General features: G+C 50.9%; 1 protein-coding gene across 1 annotated transcript in view; it reads left to right on the top strand.

The window, feature by feature from the left end:
* The first annotated feature begins 8,699 nt into the window (after positions 1-8,699).
* SPECC1 (sperm antigen with calponin homology and coiled-coil domains 1) overlaps positions 8,700-16,746 on the top strand; it is an 86,123-nt gene continuing 78,076 nt past the window's right edge. Inside the window, exon 1 of the mRNA XM_088657568.1 lies at positions 8,700-8,829. The gene's annotated coding sequence lies outside the window, so the exon portion shown is untranslated. The remainder of the gene's footprint in view (positions 8,830-16,746) is intronic.

Here is a 16,746-nt window from a genome sequence, read left to right as displayed (position 1 = left end):
CCGGCATGCACTCCAGGCGCGTCGCTCTGTAGGGATGGCCTTAAGCATCATGGGACTTGTGGTTTTCTGGGGCCGTGGAAGCGCTTGACTTGCGCGAGGTGGCCCCCTGCCGGGCGCGCTAGAAGCCGTTGCATAGGAGAGAGTTTGCAAAAGAGGACCAGACGGGGAGCATCTTTGGAAGGGACAGGTAAGTGTGCTCCAGGTGAGGCAGGCAGGCCTAGAATTGACAGGTCCTTGAGCGTTGCTGCTGAGGGAGAAAAGAGGCACCCGATTTGTGTAAAGGGGCTCCCTGATATTGCAGAGGGGGGACTGAACTATTATACCATATTATATATTCAATTAATAATTACATTATTACAGTGCTGTATTGAGGGATGGGGTAGAATTGTCAAGGCCAACTGACCAAGTGTTTCAGCCATTGCACAAATAACTTACCAGGTATTTGAATAGTTTTTATTTATTTATTGCTATTGTTTCCCACCGTTTTCTCCAAGGAGCTCAAAGTGGTGTACATGGTCGCCCCAACTCTAATTTAATCCCCACAACAACCCTGTGAGGTTGGTTAGGCTGAGAAGCATGTGGCTGTGGCCCAAGGTCACACCCAGTTAGCTTCATGGCCGAGTGGGGATTTGCACCCTTGTCTCCCAGGCCCTAGTCTGCCACTCTGACCAACTATATCATACTATCTGGGTTACGCTATTTTTATCTGACTCTCCATTCAGTGTGGCTCCTCCACATTCCTTTTCATCCTTGCTAAAACTTTATTAGGTGGGTTAGGCTGAGAGGTGGCTGTTGTTCCAAAGCCAAGGTCACTCAGTAAGCTTTGTGGCTGAGTTGGGCCTTTCTGGGCCTAGCCTGACACTCTAACCCACCAAGGCTTGTGGCATTGTGAACTTTTAAAATTTTTAAAGTACCCTGGGGCTTTCCTGGAAGTTATGATAATGCCTGATTGTAGTTGAATACAAAGTGGCTGGTTGACAATGTATTATTATTATTAATTAAATTTGTATACTGCCCTTCATGACATAAATACATTGACTGGCGCACCAACTCTAATTAAGAGTTGGAGTGTGAGGAAGACTGGTGACTCAGAAAATAAATATTTTCAGATACTTGAAGGTGGTTTGGAAATGGGCCTGCCTCTAAGCAGTTGATTTAGGATGTAGCGAAAGGCCAGCAGATCAATTATTTAATATTTTTTATTATTGTATCCCACACCCAAGGAAGAAGCAGTTGTGGGATCCCCCCCCCCAGTTGTTGACATCCATCTGTCTTGTGAAACAATGGGGTGAACTGAAGTCAGTGCTATTTTTCAAGAAAAAGAGGTGCTGGAACTCACAATGAACGCCTCCCTTGTCTTATAATAGCAATGGCACTCACCTGAGAGGTGCTGGAACTGAGTTATGGCGGAAAAAATCCCTGGGTGAAGTCAAACTGTTGGATAGTTACAGCGTCTGCTGTGGCTGTAGAGACTGATAGGGGAGAGACATGTTTTGTTGTAGCTGGGGCCGATGGAAGGCGTCTGGTGTTGCTGCTGCAGATGTTGTTTCGTTTTGTGCTTCTCCCAGCGGTCATTCCTCCTCTGGTCACCACTTTGGATATACAACTTGACCGTCTTGTCTCCAGGCACTGCAAGGACATATGGCAGGACAGGCCCATGCAGAGTGGGGGGCAACCGGGTACACTTGCCCCAGGCCTCAGGGGGCTCAGTTGTTTGGGGGCCCCAGCCAAGGACCAGCTGCATTTTTGTCTGTGTTTATAATTTTATTCTAACAAGACTCCTGCTCCAGGTCTCAGACACGCTCCGCACAGGCCTGTGACAAAGTTAATGTTGTCAGTCCTTCCTGTCATGTCTGCAGACATCTTTGTACCGCAGAATTGGTCTGCTGACAGGCCTAGTCCCTGAAGCCAGCTCTCCATCTGATCCAATATTGTACACCCTAACTGGCAGCAACTTCTGATCAGTACCGGCCCTACCATTAGGTGTGAAGATTTGATGTGAAGTTAAAGCTTCGTAAGTTCAAAAACATATTGCTAGGTAGGTTCCATACTATGGTGACATGATAGAAGGTTATAAAACTGTACGTGGGAGAAAGAAATATTTTTTTCTCCTTCTCTCATAACACTTGAATCTGTGGGCATCCAATGAAGCTGAATGTTGGAAGATTCAGGGCAAGTTTTAAAAAGCTTATTCACACAGAGCATAGTTAAACTGTGGAACTCCCTCCCACAGGAAGCAGTGATGGCCAGCAACTTGGATGGCTTTAAAAGAGGATTAGACAGATTCATGGAGGGGAGGTCTATTGATGGCTAAACCAGATTGGCTATTCTCTGCCTGCATGGTCGGAAGCAGGAATGCTTCTGAATACCAGTTGCTGGGACCCTCAGGAGTAGAGGGGGCTCTTGTGGGCTCTCTGATCCTGCAGGCTTTCTCAGTGCTCATATTCTATCATTGCACATGTGACTTTTTCAAAGAAGTGTGTGTTCCACTGGAAAGGCTTACTGCGTTACATAATTCGGCCAGTGATGCTGCTCTAATGTGACATTTGCCTGCTCAACTTGGAGAGGAAAGGAACACTGTTCCATCGCCACGCTTGCTTGGTACTGCCGGTGAACCTGTCCTCCGTTTGCGAGCCTGCCGTGTTCCTACCCACCCTGTGCAGAAGAATGATCGTTTCTCTTCCCTGCTCCCCCTTTAAATATCCCGTCACCATGGCGACTGCTGGAAGCGGGTGCCTTGCTAGCAGGCGGGTGCCAGCCTTCCCTGAGCGGCTATGGCTGTTGCGGCAGAAATAATCGGTTTGGTATTTTTAATAAAGTGTGTTGAAGGAGGCGTGATTGACAGCTCAGCCCAGGGGAACCATCGCGGGTGGGGAGGAGGGAGGTTATCCCTCAAAGCAAGGGGGGTGTCGCTGAACCGCGAGGGCTCAGCGGTGGACCATGTGCTCTATGCATGCAGAAGGTCCTCAGCGAAAAAGGATCTGGCACAGAAACAGGGGTGCTTTTTCAGCCCCAGGGCCACATTCCCTTTCTGGGGGCCACATGCCAGAGGTGGGTGGGGCCAGAGGCAAAAGTGGGTGGGGCGACAGATGTAATTTTTAGCTTTGTACTACAGGCTAGTTTCCACACAGTCCTGCACAGCTCTGATGGGAGGGTGTTCCACAGGGCAGGTGCCACCACCGAGAAGGCCCTCTGCCTGGTTCCCTGCAAGCTCACTTCTCGCAGTGAAGGAACCGCCAGAAGGCCCTTGGAGCTGTCTGTCTCTCAGCCTTGGATGTCTCCCTAAGCTCTTAACACTTAGGTTCTCTCCAGAGAGGTGGTGCTTTTGGTTATGCAACAACCCCAGCCTCCTCTCTTTCTCTCCCTGAGCAATCCAACTCGACTCTCTTCCTCTCTCTTGGGACTTTTTGCTCTCCGTATGCCCTTGGATATATTCTGCCTGCCCACCCCTTGCCAATTTTTCCTGTTTCGTGTCTTTGCTGCTCCACCCACGCGCCATGCCCACTGCGTTGGCGGGTCCGAAATCCTGAGGAATCAGCAGTTCAGCTTGTGCTACAACGCAGGGGAAGCCGACTGACGACTCAGCTGTTTTCTTTTTAGCTGGGCCTGGACCGCTGAGCACCGTCGGAGGCAGCCACCCTGTCGAACTTGGCAGGATCCGCTCCAGTGTTACTCCAGGCAGATACTATTCTGTGGCCCCCTGCTACCCCTACGTACCTTCAGGCCACAGGGCTGGGAGTGGATTCTTTTTTAGTGGCATTGACAGCTGCAGCATTTAGCCCCCAAAACGGCCTGTGGTTTAAACTGGACTGTTGCCTCGTCTTCTCCCAGCTCAGAGGCTGCAGTCAGTGCGCGGGATCAGGGCCTTCGTCTCGCCGTCTAATTATGGGCCTGTTCAAACATTGTGGCTTCCTTTCCTTTCCACGTGGCCGTGTTCCTTGTGATTATGGCCAGTGTTTCTGAAAAGACGTCTCCCTTGCCTGCCAGCGTCCCTCAGTTTCTCTTCCTGTGAGCTAAGCCTTGAGTGGCAAAGCGGCTTCCTGACCTTCCCCGCTTCTGTGTTGTGAATCCAGCAAGCACCAGAAGCCGCCTTTTATACCAAATCATCTTCTAGTCCAGTGTTGTCCCCAGCAGAAGAAGGGATTCTCTGCCTTGATCCCCTCCCCCATTGTTTTTTTTTTAAACTGGAGATGCTTTCAGGGAATTGAACCCGGGACCATGCCAAGCAGGCACCCTGCCTCTGAGAAACAGCCCTGTCCCGTAACAGCACAGGGCTTAGGCTCTTTGTCCATCTAACTCAGTTTTGTCAGCGCTGACTGGCAGCGGCGCTCCAGGATTTCAGATTGGGGTTCTCTCTACCAGCCCAGATCTTCAGGCAAGGGGACATTCCCAGGTTGAACCCTGGGACCTTCTGTGTGCAAAGCAGGCGCGCTCCCACTGAGCTCTTCCCTTGGGAATAAAGGTTCTAGTCCTCATGTTTCCAAGTGTAAGGCGGATTGAATAGGAACCTAGGAAGCTGCCCTCATACTGAGCCAGGCCATTGACCCATCTAACTCAATGTTCTCTATGCCGGCCACCAGGAGCTCTGCTCTCCCAGGTTTCAGCTGGGAATTGATCCTGAGGGCCTTCTGCATGCATAGCAGCTGCTCTGCCACTGAGTTGTACTCCTCCTCCTGCCTTGTGGGGGAAGAACACCCTGCTCCTTAATTCTAAATATGCAGTTGCTCGGTATGGAAGGAATGGCATGCCTCCATTCCTTGGTCATCTTACCCCCTATCCAAGCAAAGATGGATCAGGCAATTAATTAATTTGTTAGCCACCCGATACAGGGCAGTTCCTTGTAATCAAGCTTGCTTAAAACAGCAACCCATATTTAAGAGATCACGGCATAAAACGCCACCCTCCACAGGGCAAGGAGTGATGGACACATAGCAGCTAGTAATTTTAACAACTGGTGTGTGTGTGTTTTAAAAATGTTTTTATATTGCTGCACACTGATGTTTTATGAGAAGGCAACGTATGAATACTTTGATGACAGAGATACCAGATCAGATCATAATAAATAATCACAGAGACTGGATTGAGGGGCAATAGCTTCATTTTGTTTCCTTGCTCTTGAGGGACGTCCGTCTGTAGGAACGCAAAAAGCCAGCAGATGCAGAGTGTGCAAGCTCAGAAGGAAAAGGGGAACAGTCTCCAGCAGAGACGCTTCTTCTTTTTGCCCCTGTTTCTCAAGCACTTCTCTTTTTCATTATTATGATCACCATCATCATCACCATCATCATCATTATTATTTCTTTCCTCTGGCTTGCTAAGTGCTCTCTTCCTCTTTGGGGTGGGGGAAGCATGAAAGTGGTTGTGTGGAAAACCACCCTGCGTCCAAAAATACAAGGCTTGGAAAGGCAGGCAGGAAACCAAGAGCTGCTTGGCGTTCTTTTACAACAGCTCTCTTGAGTCTAAAAAAACTGATTTCCTCCCTCCTTGACTTTCTCCGCTGGCAGAATAATGGGAGCTGTTTTCACAACTCCCTTCCACTGTGTTTCTGTTTAACTGAAGCTCTTAAATTAGCATGCTGCAGGGCAGCAGGGCAAAGGAGGAGAAGGTGTATGCTTTTTTTAATAAAAAGAGAGAAACTTAGGTTTCTAGTCCTCATGGGTACAGACATAAATCTGTTTTTAGCCTGCCATCAGTTTTAATTATTAATACCTGAGGGGTTGTTTTTAACTGTCTTTTTATTGACAGTTTTATTGTTTTATTCCTTTAGTGAAGTTTGTTCTTTGTACAGTAGTTTGTATTTTTACAGCCAAGCAGTATATAAATCTTGTGATAAAATAAAATAAAATAAAATAGATGTACCTTTGACAACAGTACAGTTGACAAACAGGGTGTAGCAAAAACTTCTTTAAAAGGAAACACAGATTTTCCGCTACAGAAGCCTGCATTTCATCGACTGTACATGCATTCCACAAATTATCCCCACTGGCCCTGTTTCCTGTCACAAGGAGGAGGCAGCTGCTCTGCAAAGCAGGTTGGCATCTCCCCACCTACACCCCCCCCCAAAAAAAATCCCTTTCTTATTACTGGGAATCTTACTTTACAAGCTTTCTGGCTCCTGAACTTTCTCTAGGAGTTGCATGTCTGCTTTTAAGGGCAAATCTGCATCCATGAGGACTAGAAACCTGCAGAGCGTCTCCTTTTAAAAACAGAACAGCAGAGCTTAAATTCTCCAGAAAGCGTAATTCTGCTCCTTTTAACTGTTTTTAAATAGATATGCAGTTTTGTAACTTCAAGTCACCTGGGGCCTCCTTTGGAGGCAGTGATGGGCAGAGGCCGAACTACACTGTGAACTACCAGTCTCCTTAGGTAGTTCGTAGAATCCAAGAATTGTAGCCTTGGAAGGGACCTCAAAGGTCATCTAGTCCAACCCAAGGCCGGAGTGGCTGGTGTGTGTCTTGGCTTCGCTGTTCCTTTTTCACCCCGCCACCCATGCTCTCATTTCAACCAGAACTTTGCTCTTTGGCACCACGACTCGCGCAGCAGCGAGGGGTCCCAGAAGGACCCCTTCTTAATGTTATTCCTTCCTGCCTGGTGCTCCGAGCAGCTCTGGGAGATGGCTTTATATAGCCTCGCCCTCTCCGTTTCCCACAATGCCCCTGGTCCGGCATCACCCTGAGGAATTGTGGGAAGTTTCCTTGTCACCTTTTCATTCGCCTTTTCTGAGATGGAGGTGGGTGGAGACAGGCTTCGAACGCCACAAGAGGGGTGGGACCTCAAACTCCACCCTCCCTCAGCAGCCCTGGTCTGCATCCTGCCCCTCAAGTGTCTCGAGTGAGGAGGTGAAACCCTCGCCAAGTTGCTCTCCCCAGAGATCCCTCGAAACACAGAGCCTTGGGGACAACCCTCCACTGTTTTTGATCTTCAGAGGGTTGGCTCAGGCCAAACCCAGGAGCACCAGAGGAACTTATGCCTAGCACACGGAAGCGCTTTGGTTCTTCCCAGCCTCTCCCTTGGTCCAAGAGAGGGTAGGGTGGCGCCTCTTGCTAAGCCAGCCTTGGGGATGGTGGCCAGGGAGGAATCGACTGGGCTGTTTATAGCTGTCCGCCACATAATTGCGCACAGCTGTCTGAAGTTAAAGCCCTCTCCACACAGGTCCCTTGCTGTCTTTTTAGCATGGAAGCTGGCAATTTTTTTAATAATTCGAGAGAGTGCAAACAGCCTGGCATGATAGATGGAACCAGCTGCTCTCCGGGACGCAATGGTGAGAGGGAGATAAGTTGTCCTTTTTTGAGGCTGAAGTCTTATTTAGGGTCGGAATTAAATACAGCCAAGGAAGGCGTGTAGCTCAGGGGCAGAGTGACTGATCTGCCTTCGTTCAGAATCATGAGGACTAGGATCTTGGGACAGCTCAGTGGCTGAGCACCTGCTTCAATGCAGAAGCCTGCAGGTGTAATTTCCGGGCAGGGCTAGGAAAAGGGGCGCCACAGGGTCCTTGCTTTGTAGAAGCAGCTCTGCCAGCCTTCAGGCAGTCGGCCTTCATCTTGCCCATCACACAAGATTTCTCCTGCACGCAGAGCCTCTGTGAAGCTATCAAGGCTAGGTAGCCTTTGGCTAGGCCTGTCCTCTACAATCTTGACCATTTCCCCCACATCCTGTGGCAATGAGTTCCACAGATTAATCCCACACTTGCATGCAGAAGCACTTCCTGCTGGTCAGTTCTGAATCCAATGGCCAACCTGGATTTCTAGCATTAGAAAAGAGGTGGGCGGGCGGGCTCCATTTGCTCTCTGCCTCTCCAAGACATTTGTCATTGCATGTGCCTCTATCATAAGAATAGAAAGCTTTTTCAGAATCTTTTCCCCAGCCCTGCCTGGAGATGCCACCAGGGATCGAAGTTGGCACCTCTTCTGCGTGCAAGCCAGGGGCTCTGCCCACCGAGCCATGCCCCCCCCCCCTTTGCAAAGGGAATCCGTTGCCATGTTCATCTGAGTCACCACAGCTGAGTGTGTGAGACACAGAGCAATGCTTACAGGAAACCCAAAGTGCCTGCCCTCTGCACCAGGTTATAACAATTATCCTTCTGGCTCCGTCTTTGTCTTGCCGGGACCACCAGTGGCCCTCCAGGGTGTCAGACAGAGAAGAGTCCTTTGTATCTGGGACTTAAGACCATAACAAGAGCCTGCTGGATCAGGCCAGTGGCCAAGCTAGTCCAGCATCCTGTTCTCCCAGCGGCCACACAGATGCCTGTGGGAAACCCGCAAGCAGGATTCGAACACAAGAGCAACTCTCCCTTCCCGCAGTTTCCAGCAGCAGGTATTCCAAAGCACTGCTCCCTTCACTATGGAGGCAGAGCTTAGCCTCCATGCCCAGTAGCCATCGATAGGCACAAATCTGCCTCTTTTAAAGCCATCCCAGTTGGTGGCCGTCTCTGCCTCCTACTGGAGCAAGTTTAACTCTGTGCTGCCTGCAGAAGTCCGTCCCTTCCACTTTACAGAAATCTACCCCCCCCAAGCTCCTCAGGTTACCCCCCTTCCTCACAGCCCGCTAGTGAGCTGCCTTCTGCCTGTGTGTCTATGTGTGTACTGAATGCCAAAAAAAAGAAAGGGAGGGGGAAGAAATGGAACCGCCACCCTCGTAAGCTTCCGTCTGTGAATCATTTCTCAAGCAGCCGCTCTCTCTCTCTCTCTCTCCTTCATTGCAATGTGGTTTTCCGACCAGGGAAGCTCAACAGAGTTCTGCATTCTGAGTCTGGTGTGCAGATGCTGCTCAGGCGAGGCTGGAGGCGGACGGCACTCCTGTTGATGCAGCAAAGAGCGCGATCCCACGGCACAAGTGAGTCCCCCTCTCTGCATTTTTAAAATGTTATTTATCGGCAGGAATGGACAAATGCATCCCTCTTTCTCTCCCCCCCCCATGTGTTTTGCCAGGTGGTGGGAATTCCAGGATGCTTTAGAAATAGCCCCCTATGGGGCAACGGGGTGGTGGTGTGGGGAGTTGGACCGTACATTCTCTCCCCTCCCCAGCCTTTTGAGCCAGCACCCTGCCGGAAAACGGCTGCTCGGCTTCTGCTTTTTCCGAGACCTTCCCGCGCCCTTCCGCTGGATTGCAGAGAGAGAGAGAAACGTGGAACGTGGCTTCCCTTCTTCCTTGCAGAAGCTGACATGCTTTGCAAAAATAATATTATTTCACCTCCCTGTGTCTCCTGAATCTAGCAGAGGCTCCTGTGCATGCATGTGTGCTTAGCCGGATTAAAGGACCTGCTGTGGTTGCTGTCAGTTGCTGCCCCCGCCCTCCCCACCTCTGCAGAGTTTCCTTAGCGACAGAGACGGGCTGAGCGTCTCTCGGCTTCTTGCAAAAGCATCTCTGGATCAGACCATGCCTGCATCTCAGCCAGGCTTTTGCCTCTCCAACAGAGCCAGCCTGGTGCTCCTAGGAAGCCCAGGGGCACAAACGCAGCATTCCTCCCCTCTTCCACTCCTTTTTTACTCTAGCATCTGGGGGTACACTCTCTCCGGACCTGGAGGCTCCACCTGAGTTTCTCCCCCCCCCCTGGAGTTTGCTTAGCAACAGCAACCCAGGAGCGTTCTCTAGGGCTGCTCTGCTATGGATTGCCTGGAATGAGGAAGGCTGAGAAAAGACAGGTGGCAGTAGTTTTAGCTCATTTCAGGAGATGAAGCAGGTGCCTTGCAGGAAGAAGGTTCCAGGTTCGATCCCTGGAAAGGACCAGAGAGAGCGGCTGATAAGGAGGGAGATGGGGGTAGGAAAACCTGTCTCTGGGATGGTAGAGATTCTGTCTGCAGCAGATGACACTGAGCTGCATGAATAAACATAGCCTGGTCTGAACATGGGAAGCTGCCTTCTACTGAGTCAGACCACTGGTCCATCAAGCTCAGTATTGCCAGCACTGGCTGGCAGCGGCACTCCAGGGTTTCAGAAGGGGGGACAGTCCTGGCCGTGGCATTGAACCATGCAGACCAAGCACTTTCCCCATAACCTACAGCCCTTCCTCTATAAATAAAATGAGATTCCAAGCCTTGTGGTGAAGAGCTGGTTTAAATGAGAGCATAGGAATCTGCCTCATGCAGAGCCAGACCAAATAAAAACAAAGCACAAAGTCCTTGTGGTTCTGAATTAAGAGGCTGATCCGAAATACAAACACAGGGAGGTGCTTCATACTGAGGCAGACCATTGGCCCATCTAGCTCAGTATTGCCGACACTGAGTGGCAGCAGGGTTTCAGGCAGGGAGTCTCTCCCCCAGCCCTACCTGGAGACGCCATTGGGGATTAAACCAGCGACCTTCTGCGTGCAAAGCAGGTGCTCTACCACTTAACTACAGCCCCTTCCACCGTAGTCTGCAAAATAACTACTGTAGTTCCCAGGGTTCCTTTTTGGGGGTAAGGGGGAGCCCATCACCCCCAGATCCTTCCTCATGCTGGGCGAGGGCCAACGAGAGTTGGGAGCCCATCTCATCCGTGACCCTCAGTTGAAGAGTCTCATGCTCTCCTCGCTCCCGCAGGAGGCAGTGGCAACCACCAACTTGGATGGCTTTAAAAGAGGACGAGACACATTTTTGGAAGAGAAGTCTGTTGATGGCTCCCAGCCACAGTGGCTGTGCTCTGCCTCCACGGCCGGAGGTAGTAAGTGCTTCTGAACAGCAGTTTCCTGGAAATCGCAGGTGGGGAGAGCTTCAGCGGGTGCCCAGGTCCTGCTTGCTTGTGAGCTTCCCGTGGGGTGCAGTGGGTCAGTGCGTCTGGCTGTTAACCAGAAGGTGGGTGGTTTGAGCCCACCCCAGGGGTTGGACTAGATGACTCTCGGGGTCCCTTCCAAATCCATGATTGTGGGATCACGTCACTTCTAGGATTCTATGTGTACCTGCTTGACCATTGTGGGAACAGGAGGCTGGCCCAGGTGGGCCACTGGCCTCATCCAGCAGGCTCAACTTCTTCTGTCGCGTTCCCAATGGCAGCAGGTGGGAAAAGGTGTGGGGGGGGAGGGGGATATTGCAAAAGCAGCAGAACTGAAGGCAGGCAGGACAGGGAACCGGCCAGGCTGGCTGGGGGCTGATGGGATTTAGAGTCCAGCAACATCTTCAGGAATTCCCCGTTGCTGTTGGACGGGTCACAGCACGTGAACAGATTCCTTGCCGAGTGTGTGGGCAGCAATGCCCACCCTCTTCTGTCAGCCACAGATGACAGCTATTGCGAGCCTCCATGTGTAAGGGCAGCGTCCCCAAGATTGCCAGCCACTGTAGGAGAATATCCAGTGACTTCGCTTCTGGCTGTTGCGCTCCCCAAATTCGCCTGCTTGGCTACTGTGGGGAACAGGATGCTTGTGAATAGGGGGGCCTTTGGCCTGATCCAGCCCGGGCACTTCCAGTGCTCTTATTGCACTGAGTGAAAGACGGAGGGGCTATCCACCTCCCCTCCTCTCAAATCATCTTTGTTTTATAGTTTTTCCCCTTCCAGCATTCTTCGATTTTTGGATGCATTTTATTATTACATTAGATCATCAGGAGAGAGCCTGGGTGCTGGATCAGACCCATCTAATGCAGTATCCTATCCCCACAGTGGCCAACCAGATGCCCCAAATGGGACCTCAGCACAAGAGCAGCTCTCTGCCCACTTGCAATTTCCAGCAACTGGTATTCAGCACTGACTATGTCTCCTAGAGCTCTATGGATCGTCTGATGAGATCAATTGGCAGAATAATAGAATATTAGATTTGGAAGGGGACCCCCAAGGGTCATCTAGCCCAACCCCCTGCAATGCAGGAGTCACAGCTGAAGAATCCCTGACAGATGGTCATCCTGCCTCCACTGGAGAAGATTCTTCCTCCATCATCTGAGGTAGTCCATTCCACACAAAAGGAATAGGAAAGAGAGGCCTTTTCCTTGCCTTGTATTAGGATTATGTAGAAACCTGGGTTCAAATCCTGTATTTGCCCACAAAGGTTCCCCAGGTGGCCTTGGACCAAACCTCAACTTTTTAACTTTTTATTCATATGTGTAGTGAGTAGGGATGGGGGAGAAGAACTCAGTTTTGTTCTCATTTTAACACAAACCCACCTGAACCAATACACAAACCCAAAAATGTCTCTCTTCTGTGTAATCCACACTCTTCCCAACTTTGCGGTGCTGTCCTTCAACCAGAAGTAATTGCTGTGGGATATTGCAGTGGCTACTGGGATAAGAGTTTTGGTAGGTTTGTGGAGCGTTGTTCTCTTGTGGACGGGCTTGCCAGACCTCCTGCCGTCTGAGTCGCTGCTGCTTCCCAGGGCGGAGATGGGTAGGAGCGATGCAATGGCAGTGCAGTTCAAGTGTGCCAGCAGGACCCTCACCCCTACTCTGCTTCCTCCAGGTATGCAGCACCAACCAGGTCGGTGGGAGGTCAGGTACGTAGTGCAGCCTACTGTGTCTTACCACGGGGCCTTCTCAGTGGTGGCACCCCAATTCTGGAATATCCTTCCCCAGCCACTTTGAGATTGGGCTGGTGCGACATGGACTATCTTTTGGCACCAGGTAGAAGCATTTATTCCCCCACCCCCACATGTGTTTTGAGTTGTCAGCATCAGCCTATGCTGTGTAGAAGATGTAACAGATGTGTGGAGGGGGAGGTGTTTCACTCAATTTTTTAGACCAGACATCCCCAAACTGCGGCCCTCCAGATTTTTTGGACTACAACTCCCATGATCCCTAGCTAACAGGACCATTGGTCAGGGATGATGGGAATTGTAGTCCAAAACATCTGGAGGGCCGAAGTTGGGGATGCCTGTTTTAGACTGTGAATTGTCGATTCTGTGAATATATTTTTGATGGGTTGGTTTTGAGGTCGCGTTTGGATGCGGCGACCCTCCTTGAGTTCTTTGTATGACAAAGAGCCGTAGCTCCACAGCAGAGCATTTTCTCCGCATTCAGTCCCTGACGGCATCTCCAGGTCAGGCTAGTTGAGACTCCCTGTCTGAAATCCTGGAGAGCTGCTGCCAGTCAGTGTAGGCAGCACTGAGCAAGGTGAACAGTGCTGAGCTAGATAACTCTGTGAGACTGCCCGTGTTTTGGATGCTTCAGGGTCTGGGTTCAGTCTCCAGGCTTAAAAAAGGATCCAGCTCGCAGACTCTCCTATTAAACCACCCCTTAATTCAGAACCATGAGGACCAGAATCTTGCTAGGTAGACCGACAGATTTGGCTCAGTAAAAGGGCAGCTTCCTGTTTAAGGGTGTGGGGATGCATGCAGGTAGGACAGAAATAAATCCTGCTTGAAAAGAACTAAGGATTTACTTTTAGCACTGTAAACAATAATTTCCACACACTTAAATAACCGCCGAAAGTGACATAGTCATTCCGCTTAAGCCCACGTTGCCCCAGGGCCCATTCGTCACTCTGTCCTGCGCAGGGTGTCACGCTCACGTCCCAGGGGTTTGCGAGTTATTCTGCAAGTATATGGCAGGTATACTTTTAAAAACAGCAATAAATCTTGAGAAGCTCACCGAACTGGGGGAGCTTCTTGCAAAAGGTAGGCTTTTCATCACTCCCTCCTCCTCCTCCTCCTCCTCCTCCTCCTCCTCCTCCTCCTCCTCCTCCTCCTCCTCCTCCTCCTCCTCCCCACGTGTCAGTGAGTTCTGCCTGATGCATCTCCACGAATCTTAGCACACAACAATTCCTTTCTGTCCCTCACGGAATGCAGCGCTGCCGTTTGCCAGGAAATCTAGAGAGCCAGGGTGGTGGGTGGAGTGAAGTTTCAGATCCAGCTGAGAGATAAGAGGGGTCAGAGCCTGGCTGCTGCAGGATCAGGCCCAAGGGGGCCCGCCCAGCGCAGGATCCTGTTCTCACAGCAGCCGCCCAGGTGCCCCCAATGGGAAGCCTGCGAGGAGGACCCAAGGGCAACACAGCACCCTTTCCCCATGTGCGACTGCCCAGCAACTGGTATTCAGAGAGGCAGACTGCCTCCATCCCTGGGGGTAGATTGTGTGGAGGCAAAAGGCCTCTTGGAGAAAATGTAGGGTGTTCAGAAGCTCACTGGTTTCTGCGTGTGGCTGGGGAGAGGGTAGGCTGCAATGAGATTGCAAACTGGAGCACGAACAAAGGCAGACTCTTGTAACTGTTGGGCCAGGGCTGGCTGACCCAGCTCCCATCATCCCTTCATATAATACCCAGGTCAAGGGAAGTCATAGTCCCTCTCTATTCTGCCTTGGTCAGGCCCCACCTGGAGCTCTGTGTCCAGTTCTGGGTGCCACAATTTAAGAAGGACGTTGACAAGCTGGAAGGTGTGCAGAGGAGGGTGACCAGGATGATCAAGGGTCTGGAAACCAAGCCTGATGAGGAATGGTTGAAGGAGCTGAGTATGTTTAGTCTGGTAAAGTAGAGACTGAGAGGAGATACGATAGCGATCTTCAAATATCTCAAGGGCTGTCACATGGCAGAGGGAACAAGCTTGTTTTCTCCTGCTCTGGAGGGCAGGGACTTGAATCAATGACTCCAAGTTGCAAGAAAGGAGATTGCGACTCAACATCAGGACGAACTTTCCGACAGCAAGAGCCGTTCGACAGTGGAATGGTCTCGCTCAGGAGATGGTGGCCTCTCCTTCCTTGGAGGCTTTTACACAGAGGTTGGGTGGTCCTCTGTCATGGATGCTTTAGCTGAGAGTTCTGCATTGCAGGCTAGAATCTACCACTGTGATTCTGTGATCCCTGACCGTCAGCCATGCTATCTCTGCTGGGAGTTGGACTCCGGCAGCACCTGGGGGGCCAATGCTCCCCCAACTCCACCTGTGCAGCTTCTGTTACCTTTCTGATTGGAATTGAGAAGACATGGACCTCTAGCTGTCTCTCACCTTCTATCGAGCTCCAGGGGGAATTCACGCATACATGCGTTGGGATAATGAGGAAATAGGCCTTTTTGCTCACCACCCTAACCTCTGAGCTGTGCGAGATTGCAGGGATTCCAGGCTCTTGCCTGAGATCTGTGTTTCCTTTCGAGAATGCGGCACAACGGAGGCTGGGGTGTCTTTAGGATGCTTTACTTCTTGGTCCCTTCACTGCCTCTCAACACCAAACTCTGGCTTTGTCCTTGTAATTAACCTGAATTAGCAAGGGCCCCCCCCCCAATTTTGCATCTCACTCAGAGCCCCTTTCCTTGGCTCTCTTAATGGCCCATCACCCAAGCGATCGCCTCAACGCAGGAAGCTAGTCTGGCTTATATTTGAACACTTGCTTGATCCAGGAGTTAGAAGGATCTTGCATACAGCCTCCTCCCCCTCCAAACTCATAACAATATTTATCAATTCCCCGATGCTCCCGTAGAACCATAAGAATTGCAGAGTTGGAAGGGATCCTGAGGGTTATCTAGTCCAGCCCCCTGCAACGCAGGAATATTTTTGCCCACGACCCAGAGATTCAGAGTCTCGTGCTCTACCAACCGAGCCGATAGGACTGTCTCTATAATTCACTTTTCTCCTTCAGTCCAGTCTGTGTTTTACAGGATTTCCAGGCAGTTCTGATTGGGTTTTGTCCCCCTCTCCTCCAGCTACCTGAGGCTCCTAGCCCACAGGTCTAAAGTCTGTGTGCCAAACTCCCAGCCGCTGCTCTTCAAAGCCCAAAAGAAGCCAGTCGGGAAATGCTTCCTGGGCTGTAGCTTTCCCTATTAGAAACCCCCAGCCATTCCCCTCTCATCTCTCTCTGTCTCATGCTAAGGAAACTATTTTCCTGCTGGGTGTCGGCAGTGCTGATTGCATATCGATTACCTGTCAAATGCCTGCGGTGGCCGAGTTCATTAACATTTTTAAATCGGAGCATCACAGGGCCTTTTCTGCAGGGCAGAAGCCCTGAGATCCAGGATGGTGAAATTCTCTCTCCCCCACCCCAAGCTGAATTTGCTCACTGCACACCAGGGGTTTTTCCCCAGGGGGAACTCACAGGAACTCAGTTCTGGCACCTCTCGGGGACACCATTGCCATTCTAAGAGAATGAGGGAGGTGTTCATGGTAAGTTCTAGCCCCCCCCCTTTTTCTAGAAAAATAGCACTGGGTGTGTGTATTGCAGGGTGGGGGTGCGGGGAGCAGGGAATCCACTGGGCTCCGTGGCACCTGCTTGGGTTCCCCATCAATGTGTTTCAGAAATCTTCAACTCCGTCAACCAACCTCCCCATCTATTGGCTTCCTTTGCCACCTGTCAAGCCGGCTTGTGTCTGACCAAGATGAGTCAGGGCAGGAGGTTGGTATCTCTCAAACTCTGCGGTTTCCAACAGGCTTCGAGGGAGTCTCTTTCGACCTCTCCTAGTCCTATCTTGGCTTCGCTGCTGTTTCCTGACTTCTGTAACCCCCAGTAGGGAAGCTGTGACAACATCCCCCTTCCCCTCAGCCCCCCGCCCCCCGGGAGCCTTTCTTTGACCCATCTATCTTTTTGCTTTAGTCAAAGAACTGGGGTTTTTTGGTTTGGACCACCGCCCAAAGCTTCCAGGCACTTCTTGCTCTTCTGGCTGATAAAAGCTTTGCTTTTCGAGGAGAGCAAAAAAAAAAAAATCACCTGCCCCCTTTTGGAGAAGCCTGCTCTGCATCTGTCGCAGGTGTGCCTTCTCACTGGAAGGCAGTGGGCCCCGTGCAGGGGTGCGACAGGCATCCTCCTCTGAGGATGGGCAAATCTCATGGGTGATTGAATTTGGCTGGTCAAAAACTCTGTGCAGAGATATGGTGGAATTATTTGCAGAGGCTGATCGGCAAGGGGAATGACGCCCATCCTTAACCCTTATCAGCCGATA

This window comes from Zootoca vivipara, chromosome 14 (assembly GCF_965207765.1).
Source record: "Zootoca vivipara chromosome 14, rZooViv2.hap1.1, whole genome shotgun sequence".
Taxonomy (NCBI): domain Eukaryota; kingdom Metazoa; phylum Chordata; class Lepidosauria; order Squamata; family Lacertidae; genus Zootoca; species Zootoca vivipara.
This window is presented reverse-complemented; position numbering and strand designations above follow the sequence as displayed.